The sequence below is a fragment of the Pezoporus flaviventris genome, unplaced genomic scaffold, assembly GCF_033815535.1.
Source record: "Pezoporus flaviventris isolate CSIRO_AGI_PZ_B2104156 unplaced genomic scaffold, CSIRO_AGI_Pfla_v1 ptg000006l, whole genome shotgun sequence".
NCBI lineage: Eukaryota > Metazoa > Chordata > Aves > Psittaciformes > Psittacidae > Pezoporus > Pezoporus flaviventris.
Genome location: NW_026892554.1, coordinates 18,666,953 through 18,692,091, shown reverse-complemented (window position 1 = coordinate 18,692,091; position 25,139 = coordinate 18,666,953). Strand labels below are relative to the sequence as shown.

The window sequence follows — 25,139 nt, the reverse complement described above, 5'->3', positions numbered from 1 at the left end:
TGTTCAGAACTCCTGGCTGGGAACCTTGTGTGAAGTTCAGTTACTTCAGCAATGTTAATGCACCATAAGGAGGAGACAGCAGTGCAGAGCAAATTAAAGTATTTCTCTGATTGCATTGAAAATTCAGCTCCAATTAAAAATCATCAACACTGGGAAAAAAAAAGGACCTGCTTGTCTTAAATTGCTCCTAAATTAGCAGGTCTCAGAAAGGCCCCTTACCCAGGCAGATTTAATGAAAGATTATTTCAGAAGCAAAGATCATGACTGCACAGCACAAGCACTTCATCGAAGGGAATCTGACTTCTGGTACATCTGCATCCTAAAAAGGCAAGATATACTCAAGGTCAGAGGGGAGCTGAGAGCTGATGGGGTTGAGGCAGTGTGCTCAAAATCAGGCTGCAGAACCAAGTCAGTTCTACAAGAGGTGTCCTGACTCCCAGTCTCAGACTTAGTTCAAGTATTCTAGGAAGAACATTGCTCACTACAGAATCCTCCTTCAGCTGGTCATGTGTGGATTAACCTAAACACATCACAAGCAATTTCCAAATAAATAGCCATTTTTCATATAACCAAACCACTTGTTTTAATCCTGTGTGCAACTGCTCTATAAAACACAACTTTGGGTACAAGGGTGAGCACTCATAGAACATGTTTTACAATAAATTATGTGAATTTAATGTTCTTGATCTACAGCCAGATGAAAACCCTCACCTTTTTTGTGTAGAAGGGAAAAAAACATGTTTATTCTCAATTAGGAAACACAATGCAAGTCTATGTAAGAAATCCCTTCTTTCCCTATTGAAACTTCTTGGCCTGTGATACAACATGACATGCAATTGGCAGTAGATTATACTGCCACTCTTGATACACTTTCTTTCCCCACTACCTGCTCCCCACAGACACCAGCACACAATCCCACTCCCAAACCACTGCTTTCTTCAGCCTTGCACTTCAAGGTATACCACATCCATTTTGACTTCCAGTTCTGTTCCAGGCGAAATATTACAGCCCATCCGGTGCTGATCTGTGTCCCATTCAGCTCTCTGGCACACGGAGCAGGGCAAAGGATGACAACTGTTTATCGCTTGCAACTTCAGGCAGTGCACGTCAGTCCTGAGAGTTCACTGACATGAAGCTGACTGTGACTTAGCTCTGAGAATGAACTGTGGCCAGTGTCATGTCACAGTGATAATTTAATCTTGCTTTCATTTAGGCTGACTTTAAAGCATGTCTTTCTCCAGTCAAGCAAGCTTAACAGCCTGCAGTGCTGGAGATGCAGGAGCAGTGCACAGCTCAGGTGAGGTCCCTGTGCATACACACTACTGAGGTTTCTGGCTCACTGTCATCCTCTACCCTCACTGCTAAAGGCATCATCCAAAAAACAGCCTGGGAAAATCACACCTATCCCATGTGGGTCAGAAGGCCCCTGGGTAGGCAATGGCTATGGTTTGCACCAGAGGTGGGAGGCAAAACCAAGTCCCACTTAATAAGCTAAAGTATTCAAAGGTTAAAAAATAACAATAATAAAATAAATTTGAAAAACTAATCTCTATATAAGGAGCTGGCTGATATTTTCCTCTCTTCTCTAAAGTGCTTTTAAGTGGGCTTCCTCTTCCTTAACCAGAAAAGGAAGCAAACCAGCATTATGAAGCAAAGAATTAAGTCATTCTGCATTATTTCTGTGTCTGATATTGACCATCCACAAGTATAATCAGTAGCTAATGGTGAATTAGTGCTGCCAAGTCGTCTTCTCCTTATTTTCCCTCATGTCATTTTCTCTGGGAGTGTGCTGGAAAGGATATTGAATAGGATATGGAAAACTATTAAATATCCACTCACTTTCAAATTAAGTAATTGAAAAGGACAAAGCAGAGACAGTGACTTAAAGAACTAACTTTCTATCCCAGGAAACTGATTTCTTCTCAGACCAAGAGAATAAGAACTTGATGGTCTCAAGCAATCCTTTCCGGTTTTGCTCAAGTCACAGCCTCACTGCATTTTCTGCCCCTGAGCTACTTAGCACTGAAGGACGATGGCTCTGTGTTGGGAGACTCTAGCATGAGTTCCAGAATTCCACACATGCCTATAAATATTAGCCATGTACTTTTCCAAATCCCAATAGGGATGTGGAAGAGGACCAGGGTCAGCAGGTGAATTTAGAAAGTCAGCTGAGCCAGGTCTGGTTTTGAGACATTTCCAAAAATTCTAGAAGACTTTGGAAGTTTACTGGGTAAAGCTCCACTTGTGATCATACTGGTTATGTGCGCAAAAGAGCAAACCCCTCCTTAAAGAAATGCGTAACTCAGTCAAAATACCTCTTACAACACAAAAAGAAACCCCAGAGCTATTACATGCAAATTTCAGCTTCAAAGAACTCACAGCCTGGCACTAACTAACCTCATACAGCCCTCAGCCAGCCCTGCTCAGAGAGCTCAGCTTGGGCAGCCCTGCAGTGGGCACAGACCCCGGAAAGGCAGCTGCCACCAGGGAGAAGAACAGAGGAGTTTGTTATCAACAGGAACTATTAAACATTCAGCAGGTTTCCTTGCAAAGCTAAAGATTTGTATCAAACCAGCTCTGGAGTGTCTGGGGCAAAAGGTATGATCTATTGAGTGAATACTTCCGTGTGAAAAATCCCCAGCTCGTTGGATGGCTGCTCCCATGACAAATAGCTTGTGTATCCTAAAGCACCTACAGTTGTCCATAGCCTTTGAGGGGCACCTTTCCATTCAATTTTATTTCTTTTAAATCTCTTATTTTCTTCTGTAAGATCCTCTAGTTCACTTTAAAGAAATTAATTCTCCAGAGTTCGCCTTTTTCATCCAGGTCGTGTACTTACTGAAACCAATATGAGCCAACAGTCTGGAAGGGAATGGATATTATTCATGCTTTATTACTCTCTTATTTTATTGCATCTTTACAGAAAGAAGACTTCACTTTCTTTATGATTTAATCAAGCCTTTTCTGGTCTTTCAAAGTTATTCAGAATTAAAAATTCCTTTCAGAGAGCAGGCTTGCCTTGTGAGGTCCATTTGTGGTTGCTCTCCCAGAACTTTAGTTTGGATCAATTTTACCACCACAAGTAATTATAAAGCAAGTATATTATCAGCAATTACCAATTACCTACTTACTGCCACAGTCAGACACAAGATTAAGATTACTTCCGCATATTGAGCTATATGGATGGAAAAAGCAAGACTACACTTTAATTTCTGCCCTTAAATATCTCAGATAAATGTGCTTTCAGTACTGCTCCCTAATCTCCAGAGGAAATACGCACTCTTCTCTAAATGCAAGAACAGCATTAACTAAGAAGAACAGAACTGAAGAGTCTAACTAGATTGTGCTGTCCCTGTGCACCCATGCGAGGTCTGATAACTGGACACAGGAGGTTGCCCTGCCCATAATTCAGTGGTGTAATCGTGTGTTTAAAACTCCTGAATCCTGGACTTTAGCGTTTGTCATTTTATTTAGACATTTAAATCAGAAAGAACAGTTAGCAAAGCTCAACCATCATTAGCAGCATGAAAACCTGCATTGGTATTCAAACGAGACACACGTTGGAGGTGTGTGTCTCAAAGCTAAATTGCCTTGCAGGCACACAATTAAGTGACTTGAAGAAGCTTGATTGGTTTGGTAAAGATCCAAGGTTATTTCAGGTAATTAAATCAAAATGTGACTGCAAGGAGTCTCAGAAAGATCTCACAATGGGAATGAGCATTCAAATTCAATATTCTTAAAATACAGCAACGTGCACAAGGGTAAAGGAATGCTAAATATATATAATTATCAACAGGTGACTTACTGCCCCTAAAGAAAGTAATATGGGAGTCATCATGAATGGGTCTAGGAAAGGGTTAACTTCGATACTCAGAGGCTGTTTTAAAAGGCAGATATGTTTGGAATCATCAAAAATGAAGTAAAAGAGAAGACATGGGTTTTTCCTTGCAGAAATCTCTGATACACCTGCATTTTAGGTACTATTGCATTTCTTTCATTCTCCCCTAAGCATCTCATCTATTACCAAACACCATCAGAGATGAGGTATTTGAATGTAAGGACCTTTCCTTGCTCCAGCACAACTGTTCTTGCCCATGTGTTAATTACTACTCACCTTTTCCTGCCTGCATTTTCAGGGCAGTTATGATTAGCAAAGACAAACCTAAGGATTTATTTCTTTTTAAATCCCTGCGTAGGGCTGAGATCACATAGCAGAAACTACTGAGCAGTTCTCACCATTTCTCACAATACATGTTAGCCAGCACTGCACTTCACTGTCATGTGGGATCCATACCCAGCTCTGCCTCAATGCCCTGCAGCTCTGCTGACCTCTCCCTACCTTCTGCATGTCTTGAGAGCACATTAAATGCTCTGTTGGCCAAATATGTCTGGAAGACAAAGATGTGTTGAAGTGGGACTAATACCGGTTCATGAGAACAGCTTCAAGACAGTCATAACAGAAAGAGGTGTCAGAAGAATTAATAAATCATGAAATCCAATTTTACTTTTCTGTATCTGCAAGTCTGGCATTTAAAAAGTTGTCTGTAATCCCAAAGTTTAAGAAACTGATGATTCAAGGAAAAGAATCGACTATTGCATAAAAGCAATGAATCCAATTCAGGATGAAGCTCCCCTGCATGTATACAGCAGCAGAGTAAGCAGGGTTTGCTAAGCACTCCCTCCCAGCTGCTGCACCCTCACAACTATGTCTTACTAGTGATGTAGTAAGATCTATATTATACAGACAATCCTTTTCATTATGAGAGTACCTGCTACACATCACTATAAGTAACAAGTACATGTCATCCATGAGAGGACTTCTTGTTAACTGTTTCATATTGATGGTTATAAATGGACTGCATTGATTTATCTACAGAACAGTGCACACACCACTGCAGGGACCTGACACCTTCCATTTTTTGTAGCACTTTCCACTATCTTAAATGAGGACAGTGTCCCACTACTGCATTTCTAGAGTGAGTAAGTTGCACTGTTTCTATTACTCTTTGATTTTTCATTTAATGTCCCCTAAGTCCAAAGCATCCTTGCTTAAATAATTCCATTATCAGAGCAGACCAGAAGCCCAAAAATGCGGGAATATACTTTCAAAATCCCTTTGCTTTGATTCTGTATTTGCTATACAAAAACAAGCTTCCCCTCCCGGTGGGGAGCTCTGGCAAACGTTACCATTACCCAATATCAATTACTTCTCTTGGTGTCAGCTCTTCCATGCCAGAATTCTTACAAAGACAGCATGACAGTTCTAACAGCAATACTGGGGTAGGAAAGAGTAAAAGAAACTGAATTAAAAGAAAAAAGAAACAAAGAAACAGAAATCCACATCACACCCGTTGTGTCCATTTTTGTGACAACCTCTGGGATAACACAGTCTATAATAGCATGCCTTTCAGGGAAAGTGGAATGGAAAGGTATATATATTTAAATATTAATCATTTTTTACTGCTCCAAAGACTTACAAACAGCTCTGCTCACTACACACGAGAGAGCTGATCCCAGCACCAAAGGTACAACCCTCCATTATTTTCCTAATGTCAGCAACATATTGATTTTTGTTCTGTTTACTTGTGCATCAAGGCTCCCAGTCTGTGCACATGTGTGCATTTGAGCGTGTGGGGTAAAGAGTAGCAATGGATGATGTCCTCTGGAGATTTTTGTCCATGTCTTTGGCAGGAACCGCTTTTCCCTTCTCTTTTATGTTTCTCTGCTCCGTCACATAGGTGCTGTGGTTTCTACACTCACCCTGCTGCTGTGAAATGGAAGAGCCACAGTCTGCAAGCGCTGTGCCTTGCAGCTGTGCTGAGAGCAAGTGGTGAAGCATGACACAAACTGGACCTTCCAACCTCCCTGAGGGCAAATATGTTGCTTTTACGATGCTTCCACCCTCAGCTGAGCTGAGGTTGAGAGGACAGTCTCATTCGCGATCCTGCAGGTAGTGCAGGATGATGTACAGTATATACATTAGACCTCAGCTGAAGTCTCTTAGCAAATTCAACCATGCCAGAACTATCTATAAAGGCAGGAGAAATGGTGAGGAGACCTATATATCCTAAGAAAGTAAATTCACAAGCCTGTGTAATTTATTACTCACTAATAGCAATTATTTCTGTTATATAGAAGAACATAAAGTGTAGCAATAGTTGTAGTTCTCCTGGTATTTCATAGATACGTCAAAAAAGTAACCAAAGGGACTTGGCCATGATACCCCTCCCTCCCTGTTAGAGTAAGACCCTACATTTTACAGGAAACCCCTTATAGCAAAGGTGGAACTGGGCTGGAGTCCCAGAACACACTTGGAGCTCTGATGTATCCTCACTTACTCTTGAAAAAGACAAGGACTTTTCCTAAGGGGAAAGGCAGAATCCCAGTTAAGTCAGTCTAGTAGGTATTTTGTCAATCAGCTTAGGCTTGTACAGCTGGAATTGCAAATCAGGCAAAGAATCATGGAAAACTGCAAGAAACAAGGAAACTGAAATTGTCTCAAGGCATTTCTACACAGGTTCTTCTTGTTAATGAAAAAACACAGGGGCTGCCCTCATTAAATACTGTACTCACAAGGGTCAAATGCTGTTTCCTCTAAATAAGTAGATTAGCCTCCACTCCAAACCTCTCCCTTTCAAAGTCCCTATGGCCTTGTCCCTGCTCTGATGACAACACCACTCATCACAGAGTATCTGCCTCCTGGGGCCCACCTCTCAGCTTCACAGTCTCAGGTCACACACTACCGATCCTGTCTACAATCCTTTTCTTTCCTCTCAGTTTTATGACTCTTGGAGGTAAAATAAAGCCTGTTTCTCTGTACCCAGCTTCTAAGACATGGAATCATAGAACGGTTTGGGTTGCAAGGGACCTTAAATATCATCTAGTTCCCATCACTGTACCATGGGCAAGGATACCTTCCATGTATGCGGGATAATCCCACTCTGCAGAGTCACAACATGGCTTTCAGTCATTTTATCTCCAGCTCCTAACTACCACATTTGCTTGTAGAATTCCTTCTTCCCCTGCCTTGAGCTCAATCCCATCTTCCTCAACTCTCAGGCCCATCAGCTGTCTCACAGCTGCTTCCCTGGCTCCATCTTTCTCTCACAGCCTCCACAGTCTCTGATCCTGCACTCACAGTACCACCTTCCCACAGCCATTTCACAGCAGCGCTTCTGGGCAGCCCTCCCAGGCAGGTTTCTAACTGCTCTGCCTCCAGCCCTGATTTTCACCTCCTCCAGCTTCACAGCTCTTCCGCTGTGCCTCCACTTGCCTGATCTCTTATCTAATTCAAGACTGTTCCATTCCCTACAAAAAGGCTCCAAAGGGACAGTACAAACACTCCAGCCACTCTGCTTTCAAAGACTTGGTGTACTTGAAGCAACAGGTCTGAAGGGAAGAGTGTCTTGAGTTTTCTGGGCCTCACTCCCTCACTCCACACTTAACACCAGAGAAGGTATCATCTGATGGATTTCCATGACGATTCTCAGATTGATGTGAGATTCAAATACACAAAAGCCTGCATATAGCACAAAGAAATAAAACACTGTTTGGACCAGAGAAGGTATTTAGACCATCCCTATCATATAGGAGTAAGGCCTAATGTTCCAGATGGCTGCTTTTAGGAATGTCTGAGTGTATGTGTGAAAGACACTGTGGCTATTAGAGTACACATGACATGTGGATGGGAGTGCCAGGGCTCATGTAGGGTCTATCTGCAGCCCCCAGCCTGCTGTGCTTCTCCTTCAGCTAAGACCTGGAACAGAAAAGAGGAGATATAAATAGCCTGCAGCGTGCTGGCAAGCAGAGCTGTGACAGAGTGCTGTGCTGACTGCTGAGTGCCATCCTGAAGGAATCAGCACTTTTTTTGGATGCTACTTCAAACCTTCATAGTTGGAACAGATCATAAAGATCTAATGTGCCAAACATGCCAATTCCAGTTCAGAGCAAAGCTGTAAGCACACAAGAACCAGGGCATGGAAAGAAGATACCATCTAGAAATAGTCTTTCTCTCACTCATCTAATCTGACAGGATTTAGCCTAGTACTTAACGTACACACTAGTTAGAGAAAACAATCCATCCACCACTATGCACCTTCCAAGGCATCTGCTGCACAAATCCCACATCCCGGAATACTCCAGACTTAACCATACTGTATTTCACTGGGGTAATAGGCAAGGGCAAGAGGAAGAAATGAATACAGGCAGGCTGGGCAGAAAATGCCTTTCCAGAAATCCACATTCACCCTTTCATTGACCTCAGTGAGATGGTATCAGGGATAATTCTACCCAAAGCATAGCATGGTGCTGACTTAAACAGGCTTTGTCAGTTGGCAGGAGAAACAGAAAAGGGCCTAACAGGAGTGGTGCTTGGAGCATGTACAAGCCCAGAAAGGGTTCCCTGACTGTTGGAACGTGGGAAGCACAGAAATTAATCTTAGGGAAGGGATGGCTTGGTTTTATTTTCAGCTATAACTCATGTTTACCTAGCGCTTGCCGAAAACTGCGTAAGTACAACCAAAATGACTTCCCCAGCCACCTCACCCTCCCATGTACACAACAGCATCATACACTTCTCTATGATTTACCAAGAATTACCTCACTGGCTATTAAACATACCAAAATATTTCTCCTATTACACACTTCTATCAGACTCCAAAATAAAGACAGTATGTGATGACAATCACATCATTTATGGCGATCTAGAGAAGTGAAATGACAGGCTTGCCCAGATTTTTTATACAGGTCTAGCTCCAAAGGAGCTTGGGACTTCACACACTAAATGCTGCTGCTATAGACTTTGAAGGAGGAACACAGCCCCTCTGTATCCAGCTATACAAGCCTTTCAAGCACGGAAGGAAGGAGCAGAGTCTAAACTTCCTCCTTTCCTAGGTCTGAAATCCACAAACATCTGTGTCCTGGGTTCAGCAGTAGCAGTCATGTTTTTTCCTTTGTGTTAACTGGTGCAGTGCTGTGTTTTGACTTCTAGTTTTGAGAACAGCGTTGGTGAAGCCGATGTTTTCGGTTGTTGCTAAGTGATGTTTACCCTGACCAAGGACTTTGTGAGGCTCATGCTCTGCCAGGGAGGAGGGGAAGCTGTGAGGAAGCAGAGACGGGGCGCCTGACCCGGGCTAGCCGGGGAGGTATTCCATACCATAGCACGTCATGCCCGGGGTGGGGGGTAACTGGGAGTTGCCCGGAAGGACAGGGGCTTCCGGGTGGAACTCGTTTTCTTGGCCGGTGGTATCGTATTCTCTTCCCTTGTTATTTTCCCTTATCATTGTTTTAGCTGATAGTAGCGGTGGTGATTTGTTGCTGGACTGTTCTTGTCTCAACCCGTAGGAGTTGCACTCTCTCGATCCTCCTCCCCGTTCCTCCGGGAGCGGGGAAGGGGAGAGCCCCGGTGCAGGGAGGGGGGGGGAGACGAACACGGACCTTGATTGTTGTCAGCTTGGCACCACTCACTGGGAGTGAGTGAACAAGTTACCTGACTGGGTTTAAACCACGACAATCTGCTAAAATGTTGACATGCAGGTGTAATTCAGAGGTCACAATGTGCAATGTGAGCTCTACTGCTGCTCTGGAAGCCACCAGAAGTAATCATCCTCTCCTGCAACGTTCTGATCAGCACTGGCAGAACGTGTTTTCCCCTCAATTTCCGTGGAACAGCAGGAGGCTCTAAAGGGACACCAACAGTGCAGTGCAACATCTCTCTCCCAGTCACAGCAGGACAAATCCAACCATACACAAAACAGAGACCTTGCTTGTACATTCCCTTTGGAGGTCAGAAGGACAAGCAGGATGACAAGATTTTAACCGGGCACACTGCTAGCTCAATCACTGACTTGCTGCGCAAGGCACTTCGCTTCTGTGCGCCTAAGGAAGTGGTTAATATTGCAATCCTCACAAGCCCTTTATCAGGCGACGCTGGTAATAAACTGATCAATGTCTGATGGAGAGAAGAAATGAACCTCCCTTTGAATTTTTCTAGAGGCCAGTTGGTTATTGTGGCCCAAATAGAGTAAGGAGCTAACTAACATCAAGAGGCTGACTATCCATACAGGCACTTAGCCTGCACTACATGCTCTAACTCACTGGGTATTTTCACCTTACTAGAACTCATTCTCCCCTTTTCTGTCAGTTTGACTCAACCTCATAGAGCAAAATACTGGACCTTTACCAGAGCAGGCACCCAAAAATGCCATCATTGAAAGGTTACACTGTCCAGCAGTCACATTTTTTATTCTATTCTTCTGCCTGCATTTGTACATTTTCTGTTAAGAAGTCAGGAAACAATCACGCTCTGACAGAACAGATTCCAAAAGGATGGCAAAACCTTCTGCCCCCCTTCCAATAAATACAGTGGGTTTGAGAGTCGGAATTTCCATTCTCCTCGAATACAAAACACCTTAGTCCTTACCTCACTGGCCTGATATTCCACCTGCAGTAAATAGTGCTTTTGGGGCTAAAGAAAGAGTCCTTTGCGTAAACCTAGCCTGAAGCAAATACCACTAAAGCAGTTTTTAGATGTATTTCTAAAGCAACTGAATATCACTGGTAAGTGAAGCTCAGACTGGCACATGAATCAAACTGGATAGGTATAATTCACATCAATTTGTCATGAAAAAGGGGCACCATGTACATGAAATGGAATCCATAATAAAATGCAATCTCTTAGTTGTCATGGGCATACCTTGCTCAGGAATAATTTGGCAACTCTAGCAGATTTATATTCTTATTTTCTAAATGTTTTCCTTTTTCCATATGTCATACAAGACATTGACAAAGAACAAACAATAGCAATAGAATTTTGCAATAGAATACAGCAATGCCCTTGCTGTGTTATTTATGGTCTGTTCCCATCTTCCTGTTATTTAGATGACTTAGTAACTAAATTACCAGAAACAAAAGCCAGACAGATAATCCTCCCTTACAATGGTAGATTAATGTGATTTTTAATTGCTGCAAAATAAAAACTAAAACTTAACATCTCCAAATTAAAGTGCACAATCATGAGGCAAACAGGAGCAGCACGTAACTCCCCCAGAAGCACACAACACAAGGAGTCAGCTGCAATGCAGGCATCAGAAACGAGTCCCACTCTGTCCCCTGTGAGCCATGAACAACAGCCTTCCTAGCAGAATCCACAGCTGGCCCTGAAGCCAAATCTCAGGAGCTGAGCAGTTTGACTTTTGCCTTACAAAAGTAATCAACTAAATGCTATGCTGCATTCATCAGAAAATTTCCCTGCAGCAACCTGATGATGGACCCAAATCGTTTTCTGAATGGTGACAGAAGTAAAAACAAAGCACATGAGGGTTGTTTTTTTTTTTATTTAAACCAATCATGCTTGCAAGAAATAAAGAGCCAGTAGCCAGAAATTCTACTGTCTTATTGCCAGACTTACAGCACACATTTTTCACCCCACCTGATTAAGATGATCCTGACATTAGAAGATTGTGGTACACAGGTTTGGATCCAAGTCTGCACAATCAGCATAATTGATCTTAGGTGGGGAGGAAGTCATTGACGACGAAGTAACAGTGAAGTCCAGCCTACCTCATGGACAGCTACCAGCTTCTGCACCCACTACTTTCTGAACACAGCCTCCCACCTTAGAGCACTTGCAAATCCCCAGGTAAGTACTACAAGTGAAGAACTGCCACAGAACACCTCCCTTGAGTTCTGTGCCGAGATGGGTACCTGCTCAGTGCTATTCAAGATGGCTTGAACTACTTCTGATCAGACTCACTGGCTTCCTCTCTCAATTACCTTGCGTTACAGGTTATCAACTCCCAGAAGCTGAAACTCTATTCTGCCTCTGCGCAGCAGACACATACAACGCCAAAGGTTACTTCCCTGTGGACTGCTGTCATATAACATAACAAGGAACATGCAGGCAGTGAGTTCTCCATGTGCCATGTGCCAAACCTACAGTCTACAGTTCCTTAGTGTGTGGGTTCACACATTCTCTTCCAGTCAGCTCCTAAATTCATGCTGCTCTAAGTAAGCAGAAACAGAACAGCTCACACACAGGAAAGGGTGGGTGTTTTGGATCTCATAGTAATATGGAGTTCAATGAAACTGGCTTACCAGCATTTCCTTCTCCAGCTGGCTACTCGCAAACTTAGCAAGAGCTGTCAGTGAAGTGGTTTCAAGCGTTGCCAGCCTGCTGGTCCCCCACCAGTGTGATAAAACTGGAACCAGAAAGTGCTGAAGTGTTAAGCAAAAGAGGAGGAGATGAATAAAGGCAAAAGAGGAGCAAGAAGTTGCAAAGAGTAAAGATAAGAGATGGTGAGAGAGGGAAAGGATGTGTCCGTAAACAGTGAAATTCACAGACACTGGGATTAGCCAATGCTGAGAGATGTAAAGCAGAAGAACAGGAAGGGTTGGGAAAATAAGATTCAATATGAGTACCATTCTAATGTTAATAAAACCTACCTGATGAGTAAAAAGCAAATAAATCACAGCAACAAAGAGAAGCCCAACTCATTAATTCCAGTCAGTACTTAGTTTATGCTTTATGTTCCTAGCCTTGTTCCTTGAGAAAACAAGACTTCTCATACATGTCACATTCCTGTCCACTGGGCCCCAATAACTTTGGAACTTCAGAGCTTATTGAAGCCATGCTCACCAGAAGAGCAAGGCTTTCAAATAGCTCAATACCTTTGCAGATAGGCAAACACTAGGGGAAAGAAATCCCAATATGCTAAATATGTCAAAATAAGTTAGTACATCACACACATCACATATTCTGTGCTTACTTGTGACCACCCTTCTGTGAAATTGTGTTTCACCAAGAGACCCACCTGGTCACAGAAAGTCTGGATAATTCCCAAAATAATTCCTCTGTAAGCAGAGAGCTGTTGCATACAACAGGAGCTTCCCAAACCCATCTCTTTAAAGCCTCTGTGTGCTAATGAACAGCTTCTCCCTCTCCTCCTTGGCTCCAGCTGACAAAGGCCTACAGCTCTGCTTTGACAGCAGAGGGGAGATTCTGTTGGCTTGAAAATCCAGTTTCATTTGCAACAGAGATATTTGCGTCTTTTTAATCCACAAAATTCTGCTCTCCTCTGCCAGTCACTCACTTTCTGCAGCCTCCCTGATCCCACTGTTAGTAGCCCAGAGACAGAAAGAACCCGTAGTCTCAGGCAAACACAAACCAGTTTGATTATGAATGGACTATAAATTTTGCATATCAACAAAGAGCTTTTTCTTGCAAGATTTAAGCAAAACCCAAGGGATTAATCTGAAGGAAAAGTATTTGAATCTTGGATAGACTTTATCAAGGCTACCTTCTCTTGATGTTGCTAGAGGCACTATAAAAGGCATTCGGCTTCTTTATTTGCTAGTCTCACATCTTAAATTGAAAGGTAATGATGACTCTTTAACAAACACCACACTTATGCTTCCTCTCTCCAAAACACAAATTATTCAGGTAAAGTAGGAAAAACAAGTGCAAAACATCCAAACCAGTTTTAGATACCCAGAATGAAAGCCCTATGCCACCTTGCTCATGGACTCTTTGTAATAGTCATTTGACTTGTACCCTGCTCCTTAGGCTTACAGTCTACAGAAGAATTGAATTTCATACAGAAAGTAATACATTTAAATACTTTAAAGGATTAAACATAAATAGGAAGTCTTCCTCTATTTTAAAACCCAGGTAATTTTTTTCCTTCACGTATTTCACCTACCTTCACACAAAGCAAAAGAAAACCCACCTCAGGATGTCGTTAGGATAGGCATAGTCCAAAAGGACCGACCACTGGGTACCATTCATGCACAGAAAAGATAGTTATACTGAACAAGAAACTACAGCCACTTTTCTGATGTAGCTCTTCAGCAAAGTGGGAAGTTTCACAAAAAATACCCAATTTGGTTAAAAACATGTTTGCATTTTAACTGGAGAAAAAGAGAACAACTCTTTTCATGAGAGCCTTGAGCCTCTGGAAGGGGATCTACCACAGTGGGATGCAGCTGTGCAGAGGAACCTCTCTCCCTTCTCTCCCATGTAAATGGGACCTGCAGAAACCACAGCTTCCACATTATAACCATCAGTCAATGTGCTGAAACTCACTGCACCTGATCACTAAAAAAGGAAGACTTGGTTTCTCCCCTCTCCAATACCATAACAAGGAGAAGAAAACAGCTAGTGTTAAATCAACAATACATCTCTATCATTTTCTATGGTATGACTTTACTGATTCTTTAGGGGAACCTTAAAATTCCTGTATGTAAAATGACTGAGAAAATTCAGAGTTAGATGTCTTTTGCCCCATCTTCTTTTAAACACACTTATGTTGAAGCCATTTTAAATTCTTTGTCCTGACACATCCAGCCTTTACAAGGAAACCAAGCATTATGAAGGTCTCTGGGAAGTTTCTCCTGCTTTCTCAGCCAATGTAATTGGTCCCTGGAGAAACTGTTTTCCAGCACCTTGATTTCCAACCCCTTTCAGCTCATGTTCTAAGACTGCTTTAGCTCTGTGTTTCAATGACAGCAGCCCAAGCACATCATCCTTTAAAAAGCACAAGGACTAAAGCAAGTCAGACCACCAGGAGAGCTGAGAGGGTGCATGTGGTCCTTTGGACAAACCTCACCCCTCTAATGACAAAGAATTCACCCTTCCTTCAGATGCTCATATTCAGCAGCTGTCTTGAGGTGAAAAACAACCTCTCACTGACAGTTGTTACAAAAATTAATTGCACTTAGAAGTAAATGAAACCTCAATGGTATTTCAACAGAAAAAACAGTCATGTAAATCACACGAAGTCAGGGCACACCTGTAAGACACAAGGTAGGGGCAGGCAGAAATGCCCAACGTCACTCCGAACTGCAGATGTCTGCACATGCTTCAAACCAGGCAGGTCTCCTGCTCCCAGTATCAGAAAAGGGCCATTTAGAGTAGAGGAATTAGAAAGAGAGGAATATGAATATTTTAAAAGCTCTGGGAAAAGCAAAGTGCTGCCAATGAGAGACTGGAAGCATTCCACCCCCAGAGTATCTCCAGTTCAGTGATTGCGGTGTTTACATCTTACAGAAAATCAAAGCATTTTGCTTGGAATGACAAAATAAAGTACTTTTTGTTCAAATTTTCATTTAAAAAAATCCTCCAGAAATGAGTTCAGTGTTGATGTGGCCTGACCTGCCTGGTTTTGTGCCAATCCCACCAAACTGATTACTCCTACTGCCTCAAATGGGATTGTACCAAGAAAGTCACAGACACGGTTCTAGCCTAGTCAAAATGGGATTGCTTTTGCTCTCTTTCATGCTGGCATGCTTCAGACTGCCACAAATAAGGAGCACAAACTGCCACAAGTAAGGAGCACAAACTGCCACAAATAAGGAAGTGTAGATTGCACTGGGTAGACCTCAAAATAGATTTTTGGCTGTCCAAGACAGTATTCTCTGGAGACTCCCAATTACATGTCAGAAACCGCAAGATTTCGGTTGAATTCTAAAAATACACCACTTTTACTGACAAGCAAATGTATTGTATGTTTATACTTAGCTCATGTTCACATTCAGAGGGACTGCTGCTATATTTTATGTGACAACAGGGAAACTATTGTTTTTGGCCACACACTGGGATAGACATGTCACAAAACCAATTGGACAGAGATTTTATGGACAGCTAGAAATGAACAACATGCACAAGTTATTCAGGATTAATACTTGTACTAAGCCAGATCCTTTGTTAACTACCTTATATATACTACTTACCAAGCAAATAAATGACCTAGTGAGTCAGTTCTATTACTTGCTGAATCAAATGTATTATCTACTGAATCAGATATATCATCTCTTCAAACAGAAATATACAGAGGCAGTATATTGCCTTATATGTCACATAACATGATGAGCTGTACTAGACCTATGCTAGCTGAAGACAACATCCCAGGACGCAAACGCTGCACTAAGTGTAACTGAAAGAACAAAGGTAATGTTTTAATAAATAAGCAAAGAGCAAATACAGTTCAGAAGGAAGCAATCCACTGAACCAGTGAGACCACCCCATAACACCGTGGATCTAAGAGCTGTGAGCACCTTGACAAATTACACAAAGAGCTTCAAGAACGATTTATGGTCTGGAAAAAGAACTTGCTTTATTAATGAGACACCAAGAAACCTAATCTGTTTTGCTTATCCAAAAGAAAGCTAAGAGTCTAAAACTTATCTGATAGGGGAGATTTCAGAATGCAAATGATCTTTGACAAGGACATAAAGATACGCAGTGGCTGAAGCTTAGAAATAAGATACAAACTTTTAAGAATTCAGTTAACCATCAGAAACCTGCTACTTGAGGACATGGTTCTTATTCATCATCTGAAGTCTTAAGTCATAAACTGTGGAAGCTTAAAAAGCATGTTCTAGATTAACCTTATGTGTGAAAGGTAAGAATCCTGTGGTCTGTAGTAGGGAGGATACTAGATGACGTGTTCTGGTTTCAGAGTCTACGTATCTACAGGTAGTAGGTAACTGTTAAATTCTTAAGAAGTGAATCCTCCTGTACCTACATTAATATATACAGAAACCAAGAACATAGATCATTCAGTCTGCTGTATATTAACATACTGAACCTTAGAGCAAACAGCATGGAGTAGGCAGTAAACCTGTCATCTATTTATTGGAAGACTATTCTGAAACTAGACACAGCCCTCTGCTAGGACTGAGGAACAAGTCAAAGCACCTGATCTCTCAAATTCCGGGAAGGTTTGGATTTGACGTAAGTCCTTCCCACTCTCTAAGGAAGCAGCACAGATGTGACTGATTTTTTGAGAACTGAGAACTATATACTAACCCTCATCACTGATTTCCTACACAACTGGCCTATATTTCATTCTTGCACTTTGTTTCCTGATCCATAACACAGGACTAGTGACACTTCAAGTCTCTCATGAGCAACGCTGGTATCTGTGACCCAAATGTGCTGTGTTGGTATTAAACAGGCAGTTGGCATCTCTGGGAGACAGAAAACCCTCAGAGTGAAAGCTGCTCCGTGAACTAACAAGCCAAGGCCAGTGGGTACCATTAGCTATAAACCGGATGCTGAAAGGTGGAGGCAGGAGCCTTGCAACAGGACCACTGAAACAGCCATCCCGGAATTAAACAGCTCTGCTTCTCAGGACTACAAAAGCCTAATCAAAGCATATTGTTAGTTACTCAACCTGCACAAGGCACTGGCAGCAGGGAAGAGGTGTCTTGTAATCCAGCTGAATCATAACATCCACCATTATATAGCACTTTTAAAAGCTAGGGGTGCTGTTATTGTATATAGCACAGCAAAGGCAGTGAGCAGACAGTCATGGAAAGTGTACTAAACACAAGGAACAAAGGCATTTCCTACCCCAAATCCCAATCTACAACCTGAAAAATATCCTAGAGGAAGACTGCACAAGTAGTGGAAAGCTGCCTAACTGCTACTCCTCTAGCAGTGAGTAACAAAGGAGGAGAGCACAACTGTAGGACAGAGCACTCAGCAGCACACCAAGCAGACAGCATCCTATGCTTTTGGTCTGGAGTTTCACAACTGTTGAGCTGAACTTGGCGTGTTTTCTCAGGGCCGCATTAAGCTGGGTCACACTGAAACCCAGGTCTGCCATCCTTCCTCTGGATACACACAGCACCTGTGCAGCAGCACAGGACCATGCTAACTATGCACTGGGAAAAAAGCAGGTACAATACAGAAGGTAGAGATAAGGTCACAGGCGCTGCTGGATGGAGCCTCCCAGTGAGCTCTGTGTGCAGCTCAGGGACACTGCAAGAGCCCGCAAATGGGCAGGTTAAGGAACTGTAAATAACCATCACAAGTCCATTGGATCAATGCAGGCTGCCACAGTGGCTTGCTGCCGGAGAGGAGGACCTTGCCTGTTGCTCAGCATTGACAGCTCACCACAACCGATTCCTCCCCCCCAACAAATGTTGTGTGGGTTTTCTTGCTTGGAAAAACAAACGACTCCTGACGTCTCATAAGTACAACTGCCACAAAGGATAATGAACCCCAGAAGTGGTTACAAAGCTAATGCCCTCATAACGATTTCCTTTCAGTCATAACAGATCATATCCAGACAACAGAATCCCAAGACATCACTAATGATAGCAGGCTCTGTCAGTATGTGAGATGCTATGAGACTTTGTGAATTAAACCCCATTATTGTCCTAAATTATAGATAAATTCTCCCTTTCCTTGGTGATATGCAACATATTTTTTCTTCAGGGCAGTTAGATGATGTCAGCACAAATTACTGCTTTCCACACAGTGCAGATGACAGAACTGGAGGCATTTAAGAAGCTTACAAAACACAAATCTGAAGAGACAGAAGGAACTGCTTCCTTTGACTTGGAAATAACAAATCCTGCTGTGGCATGCGGGGTAAGGCAAGAGAAAAATCCTTTAATTTGGGACACTGATGGAGCTTCAGAAGTTTCACATACTTAAAAATCAAATTTCGAGTTTAAATTCTTGCTCTAAATTACAAAAAAACACCTCCAACAAAACAACTTTAGATGCTCTTATCCCTCCATTAAATATACACTGAGGTGTAACACTGAGGTACAGGTTATTGCCTAGCTGTTATTGTATATAACACAGCAAAGCACATGAGGAAGCTCTTGTATATGGCTACTGCATATAGTACACAGCCAAACTATGGAGCTCTATTTTCAGCCTGGAAAAAAATGAATATACAATATCATTTAGAGTGCTTTTCTAAATGGTTTCCTATTCTTTCAGCGTTTCCTGGTAGATCAAAGTTGAAGGAAGGGCAGAGGAATTCCTAGCGGTTACCTGTGTGAGAAGGACTCAAAAGATCTACACAAGGCAAGGTTTGCAGGAGGTGCTGGTATCTTTTACTAGATCGAGTGATATAATTGGAAAAAGAATTGTTGTGAGGCATATGGCTCTGTAGAATTTTTTGTTACTTGATATACAAATACTTCATTTGCAAATCCAAGAACTGGGAATTGATTATCCTGCATAGTTTTCCTTTATTATCATTGTGGCATTGCGCTGCGTGCACCAGCAGTCAAGCTCTTGGTTGCCATCTGCTGTTCTTCTTTTCCATTTCACCAATTTTACGAGCAAGACCAGGTCATGAGAAGGAATCTTAAAGACAAACCCAAAATCCATTCAATTTTGCTTGTTAAAGAACAAGCAAAAGCCTCTTTGTGGTAGTATAAATGGGAAACAAACAGATATATAGGGCTTCCTTGTGTTTCCACGATTTTTTTCATCCCAGTCCTTTACAAACATTAGGTAATTCTTTGCCAATCCTTACCTTTGCTTTACACCTGGGGAAACTGAAGCGCTGAACAGCAATAATACTTAACTAAATGCACCCTGGACACTTACAGTAGAGCTGAGAACAAAGCCCACGTCTTTTGTCTCTCAGTCTTGTATCCTAAAACTCTCTTTTTTTCTGCACTTTTCAAATTTGCTCATTTTGAAATGCAGCAGTTCCAAATAAAAAGGTCAACCTCAAACAGTACAATTGTCATTCACTCTTCTCCTACTACTCCGTTTGAAGTGATTTGCAGATACAGATATTCTCCATCATGGGTGCGAGAGAGAAATCTTTGGACTCTGTCACAAACAGTTGTGGGTTTGGTTTTTTCTGGTACACAAATAATATCAAGAACAGAAAAATAACCCACACATGCCAGTGGCCCATCCTAAAAGCCCCAGTGCAGAGAACAGCCATTACTATCCTGGCATGGGCCCAACGTAGTGAAAACAAGGAAAGAGGTAGTAGTATGCAGGTCTGCCTCAGTGAAGTGATACAAATCAAGCAAAACCCACCACAATTTTGCAGTGACGTGTGCTCTGCACCACAGCAGTTCTGAGTTTTTCCACATGACCATATATGCACCAGGAACTTACTTATTGCTATTAGCACCCTGCAGTATATAGAGGCATCTTGTGAAGAAAAATCATTTTACTGCCAAAAATACAGTGATCCTTCTAACACAACCCTGTTAGGTGCCAAATTTGCTTATCACAGATAAGCCTCATATCACACTACAGTCTGAGTAAGACCTGCACATCTGGCCCTGCAGCATTAAATTCCACGCACAGTTCGAAAATATCATGTTTGATTTATCCATAGCATCTACTTTTAGTAGACGGTAGAGCGTTTCTTAGTAGCTTACAGATTATTGCAGAATACACAGTGGTAGTAAATGGTATGAAAACTTTGAGTGCCTGTTTGTCTTAGCACAGGCTGCTTCCTCTTTACTGTCTTTACTCTGGGGATAGTTAGGTTTTATTTCACTGGAATGTTATATGCTTCACAATTTTGGCACATGCAGTGCACAGTTGCTTGCTGAAGGATTTCACTATCTGACATTCCAAAAGTTTCAGTAGAAAGGTATAAATAGTGAAAAAGCTGGCAATAAATCCTCACTAACTTTAGGTGCACTTTGATAAAGCAGAATAAAGTGATTAAGATTAAAAGGGCAATTCTACTGAATCTAGAAAACATACTGTAAATACTAAACACTTACCACTGGGCCTTTATCAAAGGATGTAACACACTCTGCCATTGCACCAGAACTGGGCAACAATTGCAGTGATTTGGCAGGCAAGGAAGCACAGTTTAGGTAATGAAAGAAATAGAGCTTCCTACTCCTGGAATTTACATTTAGAGTTTCTACTTCAAAAAGTAAGAGCACACAAAAATGCTTACACTACATACAGGAACACACTGATACTGATGGAGATGTGTTCTTAAATGTGCATATATTTAGCCCCTTTTTATAAATTTCATACAAAATGCAACATTGCAAGAATAGCTATGGCTTCATTGGCAACGTTTTCAAAGAATAGATGACTGATTGCCAGTCATATATCAGGCAGTGAACAGGTTGTCCTGCAACAAATCTCAAAGTATACAAAAGGAAATGAAAAAGACTGATAAAAATAAAAGGATCAGTTCCAAAACAGCAAACCCCCACCAGCTGCTGCTTCTGCATCTCTCTAGACTCATTACACTTGTGCACTTCAGTGGATAAAGATGTTGTTGGTAACCAGTGAGTGTTAGGGGCTTTAATGTTGCTGCCTCTCTAAACATAACACACCTGCTAGCTCACAAAGCATATGGTGACAGCTTTCAAAAATTAACCAGAAAAGGAAAGCATTGTTTTGCCAAGAATGACTTTGGCTGCCATCAGACGTATTCCAGACCAAAAGGTGGCTTGTCCTTGATCCATAATCATTTATATTTTGACAATGAAACATGGAATCGCACCTATTGCTGTGTCGTTTGCATGCAATTCATGGCAACTCTCTGGAACATTTTGTGGGTTTGGAGCAGATTCTAATGTGATGACACATCAGACACCAACAAATAGTATCATGGTTTGAAACCTTGCAAACCTAGAAAAGGAGTGTTATTTACCTGATCATTTGGTAGGATCCACAGCTCTGTTTCCCAGTGTTGTTTGCAAAAGTGTGACCATATTATACCTTTCCTTAAGACAGCTTATTAAAAATACCATACATACGGTTTAGAACCCATTTGACAAGGCAAATGTAATTACAGGGGTGGTGTATGAAATGGACTTTATGACATAGTTACCCACACAGACAAGGTTTACCACTGTAGAGTAAGCCTCTGATGAAAACTAGTTATCCAGTATAAAGCATCTACTAATCCAAAAAAAGCTTACTGAATTCCAAAGCTTTACATTACAACGGACCAAAAATTCCATATATCCTTACCCTTCCCACTAATTTCTACCCACGGTTGTTTTGTTTGAGCACCTAGCTAGGCTCATCCAGTCAACAGCTACTGGAATTACAGTGCCACAGTTTTGTTTTGCCTTGCACACTTTATATGGGGACACACCACAGCACTGTTAAATGAAGCTGCAGCAGTACAAATTAACCCAGAAACATCAGCACCAGCATGGCTGAGGTATCACCCAACTCTAATGGGACTCTAAGTGCATTTATAAAGTTGCAGAATGTTAGCTCCAGGACAGCTGTTCTAATAAGCTCATCCTAACAGCGGTTAGTAGGGAAAACGATGATTTTACCTGAAGGGGGGCATGATGGATATTTGCAGAGGTTACTTGTAAGAAGTTCCGTTTTCTACCCAGTTGGAGAGCAAAGTGTGCCTTGCTGCTGCTGAGATAAGCCAGGACCCTGGCAGATATCATTACAGTTCACTCAGATGCGAGGTCCTAGAAAAACAAAATTTGCCAGTACTTGTCATTTTCTATAGCAGTTTTCCACCAGAAGGTGACAATTGTTCTGCTGTGTTCTGTAAAGCCAGTATTTAACAAGCTGAGCTGAAGTCCCTCATCAATTCAGTTTAGCCATGAGCTCAGCCCTGAACTTCATTTCACTGTCACAACTACCAAAAGCTAACTGTGGCATTTATTTTGGCAGCAATCTCCCTACACAGTGAAGGTACCAGTCTCATTAAGGAGGCCAACTGCACCCCAGGTTGCTTCCACTTCGGGAGCTCCAGCATTTCTGACTGGCTCTTTCCTAATGCAAGGAGCAGCTTGAAACCACCATGATAAATACACAAAGAGTACTGCCAGTTTTCCAGGGCACTTGGACATCTTACATTCCTCATGCATCTAAAAGCCTGAATACCCTAAGGCATGCAAAGCATTACAGTATCAGGAACAAACCCCCAGTCAGTGGATGGCTGTCTGCCATGGTATTTCCATGCTTGCACATGTGTATTAAGATGCAAATCCAGAATATCACATATGCTAACGGCTGCTGTAGACACTTTTATTTCAGGATCTCAAGGAGCAAATGGAAGCCTGCAGCATCACTGGAGAGAACAACTGCATAGCACAGGGGATCAAGGAAGACCTTCAGTGGTCTGTCAGAATGCACGCACACAAGTGAATTACAAAGGAAGAAAATCAAATGTGGTAATTCTCCTTGTCCACCTCAGCTTCAGCAGCAAAAATAGCACAATCAGTGAACAACCTGTGACTCTTTAGCTCTGGTGAAGCATTCCAAATCTATTTTGTTGTACCTTGAGCTGCTACTCAACTCTCAAGCATCAAGCAGCATATATGGTTCAAATGCAATGACTCCAGTGTCCATACATCTGTTATTCCTGTAACTGCTGCAAAAGCATAGAGGCCAGGTTGGCAGATGGAAGGTTTGCCTTTGAGGAGAAATAGGTCAGATGATAGCTGAAAGTAAAAACAAAGAAAGAGATGCAGCTTTACTTCCCCAGCAGGCTGGTACTTCGCTCAGACACGCTGAACGCACAGCTCCTTGAGAGCAATTCCCTCTACATTAGCAAAGAACATTGCCCAGCAGGCCCAAGGGTGTGGTAAAGTCTCTGACCACATAAGCTTCTGACAAGGTAAAAGCTAAGCATACTGTAGAAAGAAGCAAAAAGTGGAGGGCTGAGTGTAAATCCTTTGCTTGGGACACATCTCCTAGGATTTGTGACTATTACAGGAGGGTAATTTTCTGTGTGACTGCTCCCTTTCTACATGCTTTTAGTTAAATGCTGGAGGAAAGCAGAAATACTGTGTTTTCATGCAGTAAGTCCATTCACAGGTACTCACTAGGATTACACTGGCTTTTTTCATCCAAATAGATGTCCCCACAATGACTGTTCTCCTGTTTGTCTCATTGAAACCATTCTCCTCCTCAGTTCCCACGCTGTTCAGAGGGAAGAATTCCAACTCCCATACAGAGTCATAGAATGGTTTGGAAGAAACATTCAAAGCTCATATAGTTCAATTCCCCTGCAATGAGAAGGGACATCTTTAATTAGATCAGGTTGCTCAGAGCCCAGTCCAGCCTGATATCTAGGTCTGCTATCATGCCTGACCTAACTAAGATAAACAACAAACCCAGCACATTTTTCTTGGTACAGCTAACAGTGTGCTGTAAACATTTTCTGAGTATTCAGAAACCATTAACCATCAATTCTTTGATGGTCCACAGAGCTTCTTATCATCTGAGATTTTTGTATAGCATTAACATGCACTAAATACATCTTTAAACAGAGGTCACATGTGTATATGAAAGTTTAGTAGTTACAGAAGATCAAAGTTTTATATTTTTTAAAGTTAAAAACACTATAAAACCTGAGAGATTGCAACTGAGGGTGTTTATAGTAAAGGTATATTGAAGGAAATTGTTTGAGATAGTGGGTGGAGAAGGTGAGAACGTATAAGCCATCTTTCTCATGGTAGAAAGCTGTGCTTTTTAAAGAACTACTGGGAATCCTCAGTGGAAGATATGGTATAGTTGACATACCTTGAGTTTTCAGAGTAAGAGAAGGCAGCAGCACAAACCACTTCATCAAAACTGACTTGTGACAGCTTGTTTTCCAAGTGGAAGTCCTTGCAGTGCGTGCTTTTCCATTTGTCTCACTGAATCCATCCTCCTACCCTAAAGAAACGAGCCAAAAATAACAGACTGTTTCTAGGAGTTACATAGATTGTGGATAGTACAATTAGGAAATCTTAGTAGAGTTTCTTTATGTATTGGGCTACCTCTGATGGCAGCTGCTTTAAAGACGAGTTATAACTCATGGGCCTATTTAGTGAAAAAAGAATGTGGCTAAAATGTTTCAGGGAGAAGGCAGTGAATCATTCCATGCTACACTGACAGCATGCCTAAAAGCAGCAGCAGGTGACTTCCCCAAATAACCTCAGCCAGGTAGCAGCTGTGTTAGATGAACAAATCTGGAATGTTATGCTGATAAATCAGGAATGCCTTCACCCCAGCCAATTATGTTGGACTGCTGGGAGATGAGACAAGAGCAGAGCTACATCCCAGGTCCAGCTGAAGCAGAGGGAACATCAATATGGAGATAAAGCAGTATTTAGAAGATTAGCACCCTTTTTATTTCTTTCTGAGGACTTCTGCCTGTCCTACAGTGCATGCAAATGGCACATGTAAGAACTCCTTTCCTTTTACACAAATCTTCCCATGGCAAGTCCCAAAACACATAATACTCTATACTCTGCTGAACCCTTCAGCTGTAAAAGATCACTTCTATTAAATTTCTCCAGTGCTCCTCTGGAGTGTCTTTATAGCTTCTTGCTATTTCTCAACAAGCTGCTTTAGCTTTCTTTTAATAATCCTGTCAAATGTTGATGATGGCAAACTCTGTTCCTCTCCTGCTGCTCCCTAAAAGCCT

General features: G+C 41.9%; 1 long non-coding RNA gene across 1 annotated transcript in view; it reads right to left on the bottom strand.

Moving 5' to 3' along the window:
* LOC133265695 (uncharacterized) overlaps positions 1-24,381 on the bottom strand; it is a 68,508-nt gene extending 44,127 nt beyond the window's left edge. The window contains exons 1-3 of the long non-coding RNA XR_009742086.1: positions 24,251-24,381; positions 23,004-23,166; positions 22,039-22,185 (exon numbers count right to left, since the gene is read on the bottom strand). This is a non-coding gene — a long non-coding RNA (uncharacterized LOC133265695). The remainder of the gene's footprint in view (positions 1-22,038; positions 22,186-23,003; positions 23,167-24,250) is intronic.
* Positions 24,382-25,139: the final 758 nt, after the last annotated feature.